Genomic DNA, 15,357 nt, shown 5'->3' on the forward strand with positions numbered 1-15,357 from the left:
CCTCACACACAGAGAGAGACCTTTAACAAACCACATATTATTTAATGGCCAAAGGCCTGGATAAAGAGGAATGTTGTTGTTTTTTCCTGGCACCTAAAGACCTGTAATGATAGCACCATGCACGTTTCTCTGGGGAGAGCGTTCCACAGATGGGGCGCCACCACAGAAAAGGCCCATTCTGTGCTGCCACCCTCCAAACCTCTCGAGTAGGGGGAGGGCATGGAGAAGGACCTCGGATGACAAGCGCAGGGTCCAGGTCAGTTCGTAGGGGGAGAGGGGGATCCTTAAGGTATGGAGGTCCTGAGCCATGTAAGGCTTTATAGGTCAGCACCAGCACTTTGAGCAGGACCCAGAAACTAATTGGCAGAGGTAATGGTTATGGCAACATGCAAATTCCATGAAATATACTCAGAGTCGCAAAGTGATTTCATGCTCTTTATTCAGCTCATAGTGGTGAGGAGGAATGAATGGATGTCCCCTCAAAGTATCTGCTTTATATACATTATTTACACAATGGGCTGCACATGATTGGCTAATTCTGGAATTCTACTGTAAGCCAATCAGGTTGTGGATTCACTTATATCTGAAGCATGATTGGGTGGTTCCTGCCAACCAATCATACTGCTGCATTGTTCTAGGACCAATCAGACTGCTGCATTCTGAATCCTATTGTTCTAGGACCAATCAGACTGCTACATTTGGATCCTATTGTTCTAGGACCAATCAGACTGCTGCAGTTTGGATCCTATTCAACTCAGTACATAACATTCCACAAAGAAGTGAGGGAACAGAGCCCTTCTACAGTAAACGCCCAGCCATGGCATATCCTAAAGGAGCAAGTTGTCTGCTGTCCCAAGGGTCTAACAGTATCATTATCAGCCTGGACTGATGAGGGAGTCCTCTAAGAATGGCCAGACTAGGTCTCTTTGTGCTGCAGCAGATACCACAATCCACTGGGATTTTTTCCATGGATTTGTTCATTTCTTCACCATGTTTCATAACAGAACTTTGGGCTCGTTCTGCTCATCCTGCGTTGGATTAGAGGGCAAGGAAAGTGTGGTTCTTGTTATGCAAGTGCTGATTCAGTGTGCAGGTAATTCATAGCATTTCACGCAGAGACCTTGGTCCTGTGAGGTCCCTTTGTCACTATTCTTATACATTACCTAACACCAAACACAATGAACTGCAAGCATACGTTTATGTAACTCCGGGTGTTCTAATAAAAGCATCGCCAGCAAGGCTCCCAAGCCAATCTCTGCCCTTAGGGACGTGTCATTTCCGGGCATAATGTGATTTAGCAAGGCCAACCAGACCTGCATAAGTTCCTCCGTGTTTACCTGTCATCAAGGCTAAATCTCCTCTTCAACAATGCATGGATTTGCATGTACGCTTTGCTCAAGTATATGCATTTCCGTACAAATTACCCTCCCTGCAAAATTCAGAGTAGGGTGAATTTTGAAGAATGGTGGCATCTTTGTTCATATACTGTTCTGCAAAGTGTGAGCTCACCTTTCAATGGAAACTGAATCAAATTTCTACCTGCCTGTGTAGGAGAAAGCAAGACCTATAGGAGGGGTCAGCAAACTTTTTCAGCAGGGAGCCAGTCCACTGTCCCTCAGACCTGGGGGGGGGGGAGACTATATTTTGGGGGAAATGAACAAATTCCCATGCCCCACAAATAACCCAGAGATGCATTTTAAATAGAAACACACATTCTACTCATGTAAAAACACCAGGCAGGCCCCACAAATAACCCAGAGATGCATTTTAAATATAAGGGCACATTCTACTCATGTAAAAACATGCTGATTCCCGGACCGTTCACAGACCGGATTTAGAAGGCGATTGGGCTGCATCCGGCCCCCGGACCTTAGTTTGCCTACCCATGACTATAGCAAAGACAATAACATCAGATTCTGACCTCTCTTTTTAAATGTATTGTATCAAAGCTGAAGAAGGGATAGTACGATGAATACTTTTGATAGTGGAATGCAACCACAGAGCTAAGTCAAAGGTTGCAGAGCCTCCAAGGATGGTCCCGGATTTACAGAAACTGTCGCAGTTTCTGATTTGATCCCGGAATGTCCCATTTTTCCTTAGGACGTCCCTATTTTCACTGGACGCATGTTGGAGGGTATGGAGATAAGCAACCTCTGAACCAAGGAGATAAGTAACTATACACCCTTTAGAATTCATCTGAAGGCAGCCCTGTGTGGGGAAGTTTTAAAAAAAACATTTAATGTTTTATTGTGTTTTTATAAATGTTGGAAGCTGTCCAGAGTAGCTGGGGCAACCCATTCAGATGGGCGGGATATTATTATGGAATAGGACGCCCCTATTTTCATCAGAGAAATGCTGAAAGCAATGAGGTTGTGACTATGGTATTGTGTTTGCTGGGGTGTGCCTCTGATCTACCCTGAACACTCACATTCTTCAGTCCCTGTGCATGCATTTGGGTGAACGGATGTGAGCTTAAAGTGCAGAGTAACATGTGTAAAGTTTCCACCCTCAAAGTCCCTCCAACCAAGATGGGAAGACCATCAAGACCCTCAGCATCTGGTGCCTGCACCAACATTGTCAGGCTACTCTCCCTACTAGCATTCAGAAATGTTCTGCCCCTTACACCTCCTTTTTTGATAAAACTAACTTGGGTCTTGCTTTCCCCTTCAATCATTTTACCTAGCAGAGAGTCATCAAATTGGAAGCTTTTCAGCAGAAGTTGGGTGGCCGTCTGTCAGGGCTGAGATTCCTGAGTTGCAGGGGTTTGAACTAGATGACGTTTGTGGGTCCCTTCCAACTCGACGGTTCTACTATTCTATGAAATTCATCTATAAACGCATCCCAAGCGCCGCCGGGAAAAGCCACTAAAAATATACAGAAGAGAACAGAAAAGGTCATTCTGGACATCACTGACGCATCCTCAGATTGGAACGGCCTGCTGTGAGCTTCTCCGGTGATTGGCTGTATTGTTCAGAGCCTTGGCCAATGGACAACGAGCCAGCGAGCCAGGAGGGAGATACCTGCTGTTGTCACTCTGAAGTTGTTCCTGGAACCTTTTAACAAAGCCCAGCTTAAGCAAACAGTACACCTCTCCGCTGCCCCACTGTCTTGGTTTCCGAAGGACAAACAAGAACAGGAAGGAGAAAGTTCCGCAAGCTGCAAAACGCTCTCTGGAGCAGCAATTATTATTCACAAAGAGCAAGCTGATATAAATAAACCATAGCCACATCAAAGCTGCTAAGGTTATATAAGGATCCCTTAACTAGGCTCCCTTAATGCAGACAGTCCAGACTAATCGCCTGCAGCCGAAATTAGAACTGTGTCCCATCCAAGCACATCATCTGACAGAAGGAAAACAACTCATCTCAATGATATCGCACCCTTTGCTTGGTTGCGTCTAGGTAGCTCGGCGTCACGGGAAGTGGACCGCATGGCTCAGTGGCAGAGCCACAGCTCTGCTTTGCAGGCAGACGGCCCCAGGTTCAGCCTGCGGACTGCCTCACCAGAGTGGTGCACGCTCTAGTTATCTCCCGCTCGGACTACTGCAATGCGCTCTTCGTGGGGCAACCTTTGAAGGTGACCCGGAAACTACAACTAATCCAGAATGCGGAAGCTAGACTGGTGACTGGGGGCGGCTGCCGAGACCACATAACACCGGTCCTGAGAGATCTGCATTGGCTCCCAGTATGTTTCTGAGCACAATTAAAAGTGTTGGTGTTGACCTTTAACGCCCTAAATGGCCTTGGCCCAGTACACCTGAAAGAGCATCTCCACCCCCATCCTTCAGCCCAGACACTGAGGTCCATCTCTGAGGGTCTTCTGGCGGTTCCCTCCCTGCGAGAAGTGAAGCTACAGGGAACCAGGCAGAGGGCCTTCTCAGTGGTGGCGCCCGCTCTGGGGAATGCCCTCCCATCAGATGTCAAGGAAATAAACAACTATATGACTTTTAGAAGACACCTGAAGGCAACCCTGTTCAAGAAGTTTTCAATGTGTGACATTTTAGTATATTTTTGGCCTCTGTGGAAGCTGCCCAGAGTGGCTGGGGAAACCCAGCCAGATGGGTGGGGTACAAATAATAAATTATTATTATTATTATTATTATTATTATTATTATTATTATTATTTTCCTGAGGTCTCCACCTGAGAAGATCAGGGAGCGCCTGTTGAGAAGGGCCTACTGCCCAAGGTACTAGAGAACTGCTGCCAGGCAAGGGAGATGCCCTGAGCTGGATGGGCAAATAGGCAGGGACGGTGGAAGAACAGAGAGTGGCCTTGTGTCCTCCTTTACAGTGGGTGGTCCTCTATTTGAAGGTATATCTGGTCCAGGTCCAATTTAAAGATGAAGAACCTTAAGAAGGGAGAGCACTGCTAGGGTCCCTCAGGACTTGTGTCTTCTGCAGCATAGCATTGATGCAACAAAACAGCACATAAGTTTATGCTGAACCATCCACATATAATTCCTTTTCAGCAGTTTCTCTGAGATGCTTCCCCATTGTTATTCCATCACTGCTGTTCAAAGGGGAACTCTTTGCACTAAAGCAACAAAAGTGGGACCACACACATACCGGGAACATTCGTGGTATGCTGAGCGTAGGGCTTGCCGATCAGAAGGTCGGCGGTTCGAATCCCCGCGACGTGGTGAGCTCCCGTTGCTCGGTCCCTGCTCCTGCCCACCTAGCAGTTTGAAAGCACGTCAAAGTGCAAGTAGATAAATAGGTACCATTCCAGAGGGAAGGTAAACAGTGTTTCCGTGTGCTGTTCTGGTTTGCCAGAAGCAGCTTAGTCATGCTGGCCACATGATCCGGAAGCTGTACGCCGGCTCCCTCGGCCAATAAAGAGAGATGAGTGCCGCAACCCGAGTCATCCACCACTGGACCTAATGGTCAGGGGTCCCTTTACCTTTATGAGACATGCACCGATCAGAAGCGAAGCAGTAGGTTCAGCTCAAAACCTTTGCAGGTGCAAATATTGAATGTGCAATCATATAACCACCCCAATACCATTGTGAGCACAAATAGTCATAAATGCAAAATTTTAAAAGGATGTCTGGAGGAGCCCTCAGCCTAAATAAATCAATGAAGGTTTTTATTTCTCCAATGGTGCTGCAGAGCAGCTTCCAAACTCCTGGGATGAATGCTCAAATTCTGGATGAACTTTGGGCTCACCTGCTGTGTGTGCGTTCTGCCACAAGAGGTCACTCGTTCTGGATTTCATTGCAGCAGGAGTATCCAAAACGCTGCACAATTTTAACCAGCATGAAGCAAAGCTGCTACTGTCAGGGATGATCTTTGCAGAAAATCCTTGAAAGGGTAGTAGACCGTCTCTGGGGCATTTGACAGAAAAGCAAAGTGTGTGTTGCTTCACACCTTGGTCCACCTAGATACTCTTTGCCCAGAAGCCCACCCCAAAAACATAATAATAATAATAATAATAATAATAATAATAATAATAATAATAATATTTATACCCCGCCCTCCCTGGCAAGAGCCAGGCTCAAGGCGGCTAACACCAATAAAATCACAGTAAAAACATAATAGGGGGGAAAGAGGGGGGAGGAAAAGGGAAAAAAACAATTTGAAATACAGGTAAAAATGCAATTTAAAATGCAGCCTCATTTTAAAGTAGCTGATAAATCAAGGCCATAAGGGGAGGGAAACATAAGGGTCAGACCGAGTCCAAACCAAAGGCCAGGTGGAACAGCTCGGTCTTGCAGGCCCTGCGGAAAGATGTCAAGTCCGCAGGGCCCTAGTCTCTTGTGACAGAGCATTCCACCACATCGGGGCCAGTGCTGAAAAGGCCCTGGCCCTAGTTGAAACCAATCTAACATCCTTGAGGCTCGGGACCTCCAAAGTGTTGTTATTCGTGGACCTTAGTGCCGTACGTCTGGATTTTCCCAAACATTTCTGTGATTTCTGCCCGGACACAGTTTCTGACTACCTAATCCCGTCTGTGTCCAGGAAGTTCCAGACATATGGCAACCCTACTGAATACAAACCTGATGAGTAAATTAATAATAATAATAATAATTTATTTATACCCCGCCCATCTGGCTGGGTTTCCCCAGCTACTCTGGGTGGCTTCCAACAGAACACTAAAATACAATAACCTATTAAACATTAAAAGCTTCCCTAAACAGGGCTGCCTTCAGATGTCTTCTAAAAGTTTGGTAGTTATATTATGTTGACAGGCAGTTACCATATCCAGGAGAGCAGGACTTTCTCTTCGTTTCCTCAGCATGAATTTTCTGAGGTCTCGTGCATCTCAGAGTCAAGGGGAAAATCAGCCATCAGGTTTGTTGCTATGAGAGCTGAGGGCAAAGTTCCAATTAATTACAGCCGGAGCCAGGTTCTACAGGGTGGTTTGGAATGAGCTCATCATTGCTGCAGTGGCTTTGGGTATTTTGCAAAGACCCGCTGCCGAATTCTCCGTAAACATATGACTGGGGCTGTTTGAGCAGGTAATTCTCTAGGACTAATGAAGGTAAGGAAAGAAGTACGCAGCCACCTTTTCAACTTCAATTACATTGCAAAGGAGAAACCGTGCTTATCTGCATCAGTGACAACATCTCCAGAAACTAATTATCTGAAAGGACTTTTTCTGGTTTGCAGGCAACACTCTGGTTCCAAAGCAAAGCGTGTTCTCCCTAAAATGAGAGTATGGGTTGCGGTGTGGGCCGATAGGCCAGCCCTCTGTTGCCAGGCAGGTTAATGGCTATTGCCTGGTGCAACGATTGGCTGTCCGGGTTGCTGGGGCAAATTGCATGTAGCAAATTGGTGGGTGGAACCATAGTCTTTAAATATTGGGGCACTCTGCTTTTTGGTTTCTCTTTAGCAGAGTGCATCGGACCACCCGCCCGCCCACCCTCTGTTCCGGTTGACCTTGCTTTGCCTGTCATGGGCTCATCTGCCTTGGGGCAGGGGCCTAGTAGGAATTTTGCCATTCGGCTAGTGCCACTTGGTTTTTGCCTACTACTTAGCCATTCGTCACAACTTGTGAGGTTGCGGTTAGGCATTGGTTATAAAAAGCTGGTGGTGGAGGGGTAAGGATAGGCTGTGCCTGCCCCTCCAGTGGTGCTGGAAGGGAATTTCGTTAAAGGAATCCTGGGGCTTGCCACGATTTCATCCAATCCCTGAAATGGGACCAGGGCCGGCAAGCCTTGGGGAGCTGGTTGGGTGAGCGGTGAGGGACTGACGCTCAGCTGAACTGATCCCCAACATTCTCTTTCCCTTCACTGGCTTCCGATGGAGTTTGGAATGTCAGTTCTGTCCCAGGCGGGGGGACAGATAGTCATAACCAATGCCTAAACAACCACTCATGGAGTTTGTATTTTAATAAAGTTGTGGCCAAAATAGTGCCCCAAAACCTTAAACTTAAATTACGTGTGATGTGTGAATTATTTTGAGGGGTGGCTTGGGGACCTACACGCGCAAGTTGCACCATTATGTACCGTGCTTGCCTCTCACCCCCTAGAAATACCTATCAGATCCATTTGTACCCCGCAAAGGACTTCTCAGTCAACAGATTGCCAGCTCATCCTCTCCATCACCGAGGGAAAACACCAGCTTGGCATGAGCCCTCTTCAAGTGTTCCTACTGTGGGAATGTTCAGGAGAGGATATATTGTGAGATTATATCCTAATCCAATTTGTGCTAACAAGTTCCCAAAATATCAGCAGAGTTTATGACATTCCCCTTTAAGTTCGCAATGGTAACGTCTGCACAGGTTCGCTAGAACCTCTATAATAATTACTCTGGTAATTTCCCCTTTGTTCCCTCTTAAAATACAAGACACGACACAGTCTTTATAAAAGAGTTTACTCAAGTTCTGTTCACCATATGATCCCAGAAGGCAGACAGCTTAAAAAGGTTACATACATTCAGAATCTATCTTGTAGCAAGATAGTCCTTATCTCCTCTCTTGGCTGAGAGCCAAGAGGGCATGCTTAGATGTTTCCTCATCGAAGGAAGATGGCAGAGAGAGAGGCAAGAGAGAGAATGGCTGCCTGCCCTGTGCTTTTATCATTACCTGCACAGGTGAGGCCGCACCCACCTCTGGTCACATGCGGAGGAAGTCCGTCCCCAGGAAGTTTACCTGCTTGCTGGACAGACATCCCTCCCCATGTTCTAACATGTACACTCTAGGAATGTTGTCATTGACTGCTCCTGTGTTTACATCCCACACCTACCACATTAGGTTGGGGAAAGATAGACTGTGGTCGCCCCTCCTGTAGCACTCCCTGTGTTGGGAAGTGAATTTGGGAAGACCACAGAATTTAGAAGCTGGCTGCGCTACACCAAGCCTGTTCCAAATCTGATTGTCAAACAGAGCCAAGAGAACAAACCTTTTGTTCAGAGTTTATTCAAAGATAAGCTTAAAGGTGTATCCACTGTCTAGTATGGATGGAGAAGCTCTAGATCATGGGTAGGCAAACTAAGGCCCAGGGGCCGGATCTGGCCCAGTCGCCTTCTAAATCCAGCCCGCAGATGGTCCAGGAATCAGCGTGTTTTTACATGAGTAGAATGTGTTCTTTTATTTCAAATGCATCTCTGGGTTATTTGTGGGGCCTGTCCGGTGTTTTTACATGACTAGAATGTGTGCTTTTATTTAAAATGCATCTCTGGCTTATTTGTGGGACATAGGAATTTGTTCTTTCTTTCCAAAATATAGTCCGGCCCCCACAATGTCTGAGGGACAGCGGACCGGCCCCCTGCTGAAAATGTTTGCTGACACCTGCTATAGATGAACTCTATATAGATTGATCAAGTTTATCTCTCAAGCTATCTGGACGTCAATCTGTTTGGAGGTTGTGAAGGGTAGAAGGTCGTAGTAGATCCCATTCTGTGTGTGTGTGTGTGTGTGTGTGTGCGCGTACAGTGGTACCTCGGGTTAAGTACTTAATTCGTTCCGGAGGTCCATTCTTAACCTGAAACTGTTCGTAACCTGAAGCACCACTTTAGCTAATGGGGCCTCCTGCTGCTGCCACGCCGCCGGAGCACAATTTCTGTTCTTATCCTGAAGCAAAGTTCTTAACCCAAGATACTATTTCTGGGTTAGCGGAGTCTGTAACCTGAGGCGTATGTAACGCGACGTACCACTGTGGGGGGGGGGATTGGGTCTTGGGGTTGCCTCCCTATGGGACAAGTAGGGTTTGCTCATTGTTATTTAGTGATTTTGCTCACTGCCCTTACAAACATGAGAGTAGGAGGCATTGTGCTGCTTCTATGAATGTGCAGCTTTGACTGTACGCCTTCATAATATCTTAGATGAGCCAAACCGGAACCTAAATTCAGCATCTGAGGGATGCGCAGGTGGTGTCAACATAAGAAAAAGCCTTCTCAGTGGTGGCCCCACAATTGCAGAATGCTCTCCCCAGAGAGGCAAACCTGGCGTCATCATTATATTTAAGTACTATGTATCTTTTCTGCCAGGCATCTAGCCTTTAATTACTTGCTCCAACGGGTGGGATGCCTTAGTCCTGCCATATTTATGAATACAGACGTGTTTTCATCTTTCACTCTGTTTCAGTTTTAAATTAGTTTTCATGCATGTGCTATTTTTTTCTAAGTTGCTTTGAGTTCTAACTAATAATGTCAAATTATTATTATTATTATTATTATTTATTATTGATATAATCATGGGTATGAACATATCATGTTCCTGTTTTCCTGCTGTGTTGTATCCATAGACCCATGCACTACTAGTTCCTGAAATAAAATAACAGAACAGTGGAAAATTGCTAATGCATTGGTTCTGCTTCAAAGACAAGACCGCTTTCCGGTGTATCTTTCAACACCTTCCCCCGATGCAAAAACGTAACACCAAATTCAAAATTGGCTCCCTGGACTGATTAGCTCCATTATTCTCCAACTTTGATAGAAAAGCCAGGCTTTTCCTCCTCCTTTCTTCCCCAAGAACAACAGAAAACATTTCCAAAAGTAGCTTGGTGGATTTAGTGTACCTGCCACGAAAAACACATGCAAATCCCAGCACACTCTTTGTGCTGCAAAGAAAATATCTTTCTCTGCTGTGGCTTGAAGATTTAACCCAACCACTCCAAAATAACCCAATGCATTGTAACAATTGCTGCTTGACGGTGCTGGCAAGAGGAATCTCAGAAGTCAGGCTGAATGAGTTTTGGTTTTGCTAAGCAACATTTTGAAATTTCTCCATTTGACGAACACAGTAGAAATTATGGGCTGATTTAGGTAGTACAGGAAAGAGGAGAACCAGTGTGGTGTAGTGGTTAGAGTGTCAGACTTGGACCTAGGAGACCAGGGTTCAAATCCCCACTCAGCCATGAAGCTCACTGGGTGATCCTGAGCCAGTCACTGCCTCTTGGTCTAACCTACCTCACAGGGTTGTGACTGTGGAGGCCAATTCTTGATCCACACGTCCTTCCACAGTGGGGACATTGGTTTCCGGTTGGGAGTTGATCACGGTGTGGATTTGCCAAGCGCGCCTTCCTCTTAGCACGTTTCTCCCTTGCATCCTGAGTTTGAGTGTCTTCAAAGCCCATGACACCTTTGGTAAAGGCTGTTCTCCAACTGGAGCGCTCGCAGGCCAGTGTTTCCCAGTTGTCAGTGTTTATACTACATTTTTAAAGATTTGCCTTGAGAGAGTCTTTAAACCTCTTTTGTTGACCACCAGCATTACGCTTTCCGTTTTTAAGTTCGGAGTAGAGTAGTTGCTTTGGAAGACTATCATCACAACATGACCAGTCCAACAAAGTTGATGCTGAAGAATCATTGCTCCAACAATGGTGATCTTTGCTTCTTCCGGTACACTGATATTAGTTTGCCTGTCTTCCCAAGTGATGTGTAAAAATTTTCGGAGACACCGTTGATGGAATCTTTCGAGGAGTTGGAGATGGTGTTTATAAGTGGTCCATGATTTGAGCAAGGTTACCTTCAGTGGAAGCTGGCCCATTGGTGAAAATGGGGTACTGCCTGACCAACCCGTCTGCTCCCAGCCAGCCCCCACTTGTCTGCCATCTTGCTTCCACAACCACACGAGGAGGGGTCCTGCTTGTCAGCTTCCTCCTCCTTAGCTCTGCTCCTTGAAGGACTCAGCAGAGAGGAGGATGGGCACAACACTGGAATTAGTTAGCTCTGCCCATCATTTGCCACCCACCCAGCTGTCAGTTACCTGACATCTCAACGATGCCAGGTGATTGGATGCTTTGACGTCCTGAGGTTGGGACGTCAAAGCAGCACACTGTTTGCAAATTGCCCTGTGTGGTACTTTAAAACACCTGAGACTTTGGAGTGACTGGGCATCAGCTGATGGGCAGGAGAGCCAAAGCTTGCTTTCCTTTGCCAATGCACAATCAGGAGCACACTAAGTGTTTTCATTAGTAGCCATGAACACCTGTCACACACCTGACATCAGTGCAAGGTGTGGCCCTGGCTGTCCACTTTATCCTCCTTTGTCTCAGCATCGTGTCTTGTAGGGAGGAGGCAGGGAAATATGCCGCAATAATAATTTACAATTTGTTGCTGCTCCAGGACACTTAGTTTCAGCTGCCCAAGGCAGATGCCTCATGGAACCTGAGTGCAGAACAGGAGTGGGTCATCCTTGTGGATACAGAAGGTGCCCTGGCAGAGCTTGTGGAGCTGAAGTCTATGCAACTATGTGCAAGGAAATAAAAATGGAGTCTCTACAGGAATCGCTAATGCTTTGGGTGTGCTGTGAAGAGCAGTCCTGGGAGAGCAGCCAAAAGCAGTCGGTGTGCAATTTTTAGGCCACGGACATCCTTTTATTGGCCGAACCAAAGCCAATTCTATTGTATTTCCATTTATGTGTTTGTCTCACATCTAAAACAAACCTCCAAAGCTTCAAGAGGGGGAAGGTTCATCTCACAGTTCTTTGTTGGTGTGAAATTCTGTATGGGGCAAAGAATTCCATGTTCTGTGGAGCTGCCAAGATGCCCACAATGGATGGTGACAAGAGGTTCTACCATAAACTTTGCTGCAAGCTATATTTCTTTGTTTCTAGACCCACCCAACTAGATAGATGTTGTGGAGAGATCCAGGGGAGGGTCATCACACAGAATCATAGAATTGTAGAGTTGGAAGGGACCCTGAGGATCATCTAGTCCAACCCCCTGCAATGCAGGAATCTTTCACCCAATGTGGGACTCGAACCCATAACCCTAAGATTAACAGCCTCATGCTGTACCAGCTGGGCTATCACAGGTAGCATGCAGAAGGTGCTGGGTTAGAGGGATCAGGAGAGGACTGCCTGGAACACTGAACAACATAAGCTGCCTTATACTAAATCAGACCATTGGTTCATCTAGCTCATTATTGTCTACACTGGCTGGCAACAGCTCTCCAGGATTTTGGGCAGGAGACTCTGTCAGCCTTACCTGGATTGAATATGGGACCTTCATTCTGCATGGCCACACTGAGAGTCAGTGTGGTGTAGTGGTTAAGAGCGGCAGATTCGTAATCTGGGGAACCGGGTTCGTGTCTCCACTCCTCCACATGCAGCTGCTGGGTGACCTTGGGCCAGTCACACTTCTCTGAAGTCTCTCAGCCCCACTCACCTCACAGAGTGTTTGTTGTGGGGGAGGAAGGGAAAGGAGAAGGTTAGCCGCTTTGAGACTCCTTCGGGTAGTGATAAAGCGGGATATCAAATCCAAACTCTTCTTCTTCTCTTCTTACATCCCTTCCTGTGAGACCCTGCCTGCCTGAGATCTCAAAAAAGGACCTTGAAGAGCTGGAAAAGGTATAATGAAGGAGATTGAGCAGGCTGAAAGCAAAGAGTAAGGTTACCGTAACTTCCGTCATAGAGTTTCAGTTGCTGATGACAACGTAGTGTGTGCACACTCAGAGGATGACCTCCAAACCATCCTAAATATCTTTGCAGAAGCTTACAAAAAGCTGGGCCTATCACTCAACATCCAAAAGAGGTCTCAAGGCAAAGCTTTAAAAAATATAGTATAAACACTGACAACTGGGAAACACTGGCCTGCGAGCACTCCAGTTGGAGAACAGCCTTTGCCAAAGGTGTCATGGGCTTTGAAGATACTTGAACTCAGGACGCAAGGGAGAAACGTGCTAAGAGGAAGGCACGCTTGGCAAATCCACACCGTGATCAACTCCCACCTGGAAACCAATGTCCCCATGGAGCTGGCCATGTTTCATCAGAGACCCTAGAAGGCATCTGAGATACTTGATCCTGATAGCCTGCTTCCCATTAAGTGCAAATAAAACCAGTGATTAATCTCTTAGAAATCAGCCGTATTTGGATAGGATGAAAAGGAGAAGGGTTTAAGAAGAGAAGAAGGAGTTATTCATACCTTCTGAGGGACGGAGCCCTCCATCCTGCCAGTAGCCTAAATATTAGATCTTACATGAGCTCCTCCCAACAGAGGTGTTGAAATGGGAGCGCAGTCGATCACCACGCCGTTGCTCTTTGAAACAAATGAAACCCACTCATCAAATCTTATTAAGTCCTGTCACTTAACAACAGCTGTATCAAAGAGAGAAATTGCTGCCACCTGACACGAGTCCCACGTGAACCAGCTAAGACAAAAGATATGCAAAGGCGAGAACGATGAATATTAAAGCCATCAGTCAGAGAAAGGCTCCGATGCATACATGAAATGAAATATTAAATGCAGCGGAGGAACTTCCTTTGTCTAGGCAGAAAAGTGAGTGGGACTCACCGGGGGGAAAGGATTGGTAAGTATGAGATGCAGAATTGAAAAAGTATTCATGTCTATCCAAGGTGGTTCATAGAACCATAAAATCTTGGAAGGGACCCGAGGGTCAACTAGTCCAGGGGTCAGCAAGGCTTGCAGGCCATGGGCCGGACCACTCCCGTGGAGATCGTCCGTGGGCCAGGCCGGCGCAGCGTGACGCCGGAAATCGCTTCTGCGCATGGCCAGACACCGGAAATCGTGTCTGCGCAGGTGCGATTTTCGGCCTCTGGCCATGCGCAGATGCGATTTCCGGTATCTGCACGTGCGCAGACATGATTTCAGCTGCTGCTTGGCGAGTCCCTGTGTACACGGGGGGACTTGCTAAGCAGGCTGCTCGGTTTGGGGAAGAAGAAGAAGAAGAGTTTGGATTTGATATCCCGCCTTTCACTCCCTTTAAGGAATCTCAAAGCGGCTAACATTCTCCTTTCCCTTCCTCCCCCATAACAAACACTCTGTGAGGTGAGTGGGGCTGAGAGACTTCAAAGAAGTGTGACTAGCCCAAGGTCACCCAGCAGCTGCATGTGGAGGAGTGGAGACGCGAACCCGGTTCCCCAGATTACGAATCTGCCGCTCTCAACCACTACACCACATTGGCTCTGCCACTGGGGGCAGCTTGTGGGCCGGTAAAACAGTCTTCGTGGTCCGCATCCAGCCCATGGGCCGCAAGTTGCCAACCCCTGATCTTGTTCATCCCCCTGAAATGCAGGAATTTCAACTAAAGCATCCCTGATAAGATGGCCATCCAACCTCTGCTTAAAAATCTCCAAGGAAGGAGAACCCACCAGCTCCCGAGGGAGTCTGTTTCACTGTCAAACTTCTCTTACTTAGCTGGAATTGCCTTTCTTGTAACTTGGAGGTTTCAAGTCCTACCCTCCAGGTTGAGTGGATTTCAGGAATGAAAAAGGGTTCCCGGTCTTCTTTAAAAGATTCTAAATTTGTGACTCTTATCACTGCTGTCAATTTCAACATTTCTGCATACAGTGGTACCTCGGGTTACAGACGCTTCAGGTTACAGATGCTTCAGGTTACAGACTCCGCTAACCCAGAAATAGTACCTTGGGTTAAGAACTTTGCTTCAGGATGAGAACAGAAATTGTGCTCCGGCAGTGCAGCAGCAGCAGGAGGCCCCATTATCTTAAAGTGGTGCTTCAGGTTAAGAACAGTTTCAGGTTAAGAATGGACCTCCAGAACGAATTAAGTACATAACCAGAGGTACCACTGTATTCCAAGGTTTTCATCAACCATCTTCCTTTGAATGTGTTTGCCTTCCATTTCTGTGCATAGAGAATTCTTGCCAAAGTGGTCACATACATAAGTACCGTTGAGGCTTTCAAATGTGGTAAGCATTCTTCATAGGGAAGTTGCCCCTTTTCTGAACCTTTCCCTACTCTACAGTATCCTTTTTGAGCTGAGGCAACCAGAACCCCAGAATTTATGTTGATTGCATCAGCTTTCTTTCTGTTGGCTTCCAGACATATATCTTCTTCCTACCTCCAGCACGACAACCCGAGACGTAAAGTCCTCGCAAATGTTTTCCGAGATATTGTCCCATATGATAAATGGATAGAAAATGGCGACAATTCTGTATGTAGCTGAGTTTTATCTCAAAGCACCTGTCATGCTTATGAGATAAACTGCAGAATGCAACA

General features: G+C 46.6%; 1 long non-coding RNA gene across 1 annotated transcript in view; it reads left to right on the plus strand.

The window, feature by feature from the left end:
• Positions 1-15,357, plus strand: part of LOC310682281 — a 430,308-nt gene that overhangs the window by 376,078 nt on the left and 38,873 nt on the right. The gene's annotated exons all lie outside the window — the stretch shown is intronic.

The sequence above is a fragment of the Podarcis tiliguerta genome (assembly GCF_965153285.1).
Source record: "Podarcis tiliguerta genome assembly, chromosome: 7".
Lineage (NCBI taxonomy): Eukaryota > Metazoa > Chordata > Lepidosauria > Squamata > Lacertidae > Podarcis > Podarcis tiliguerta.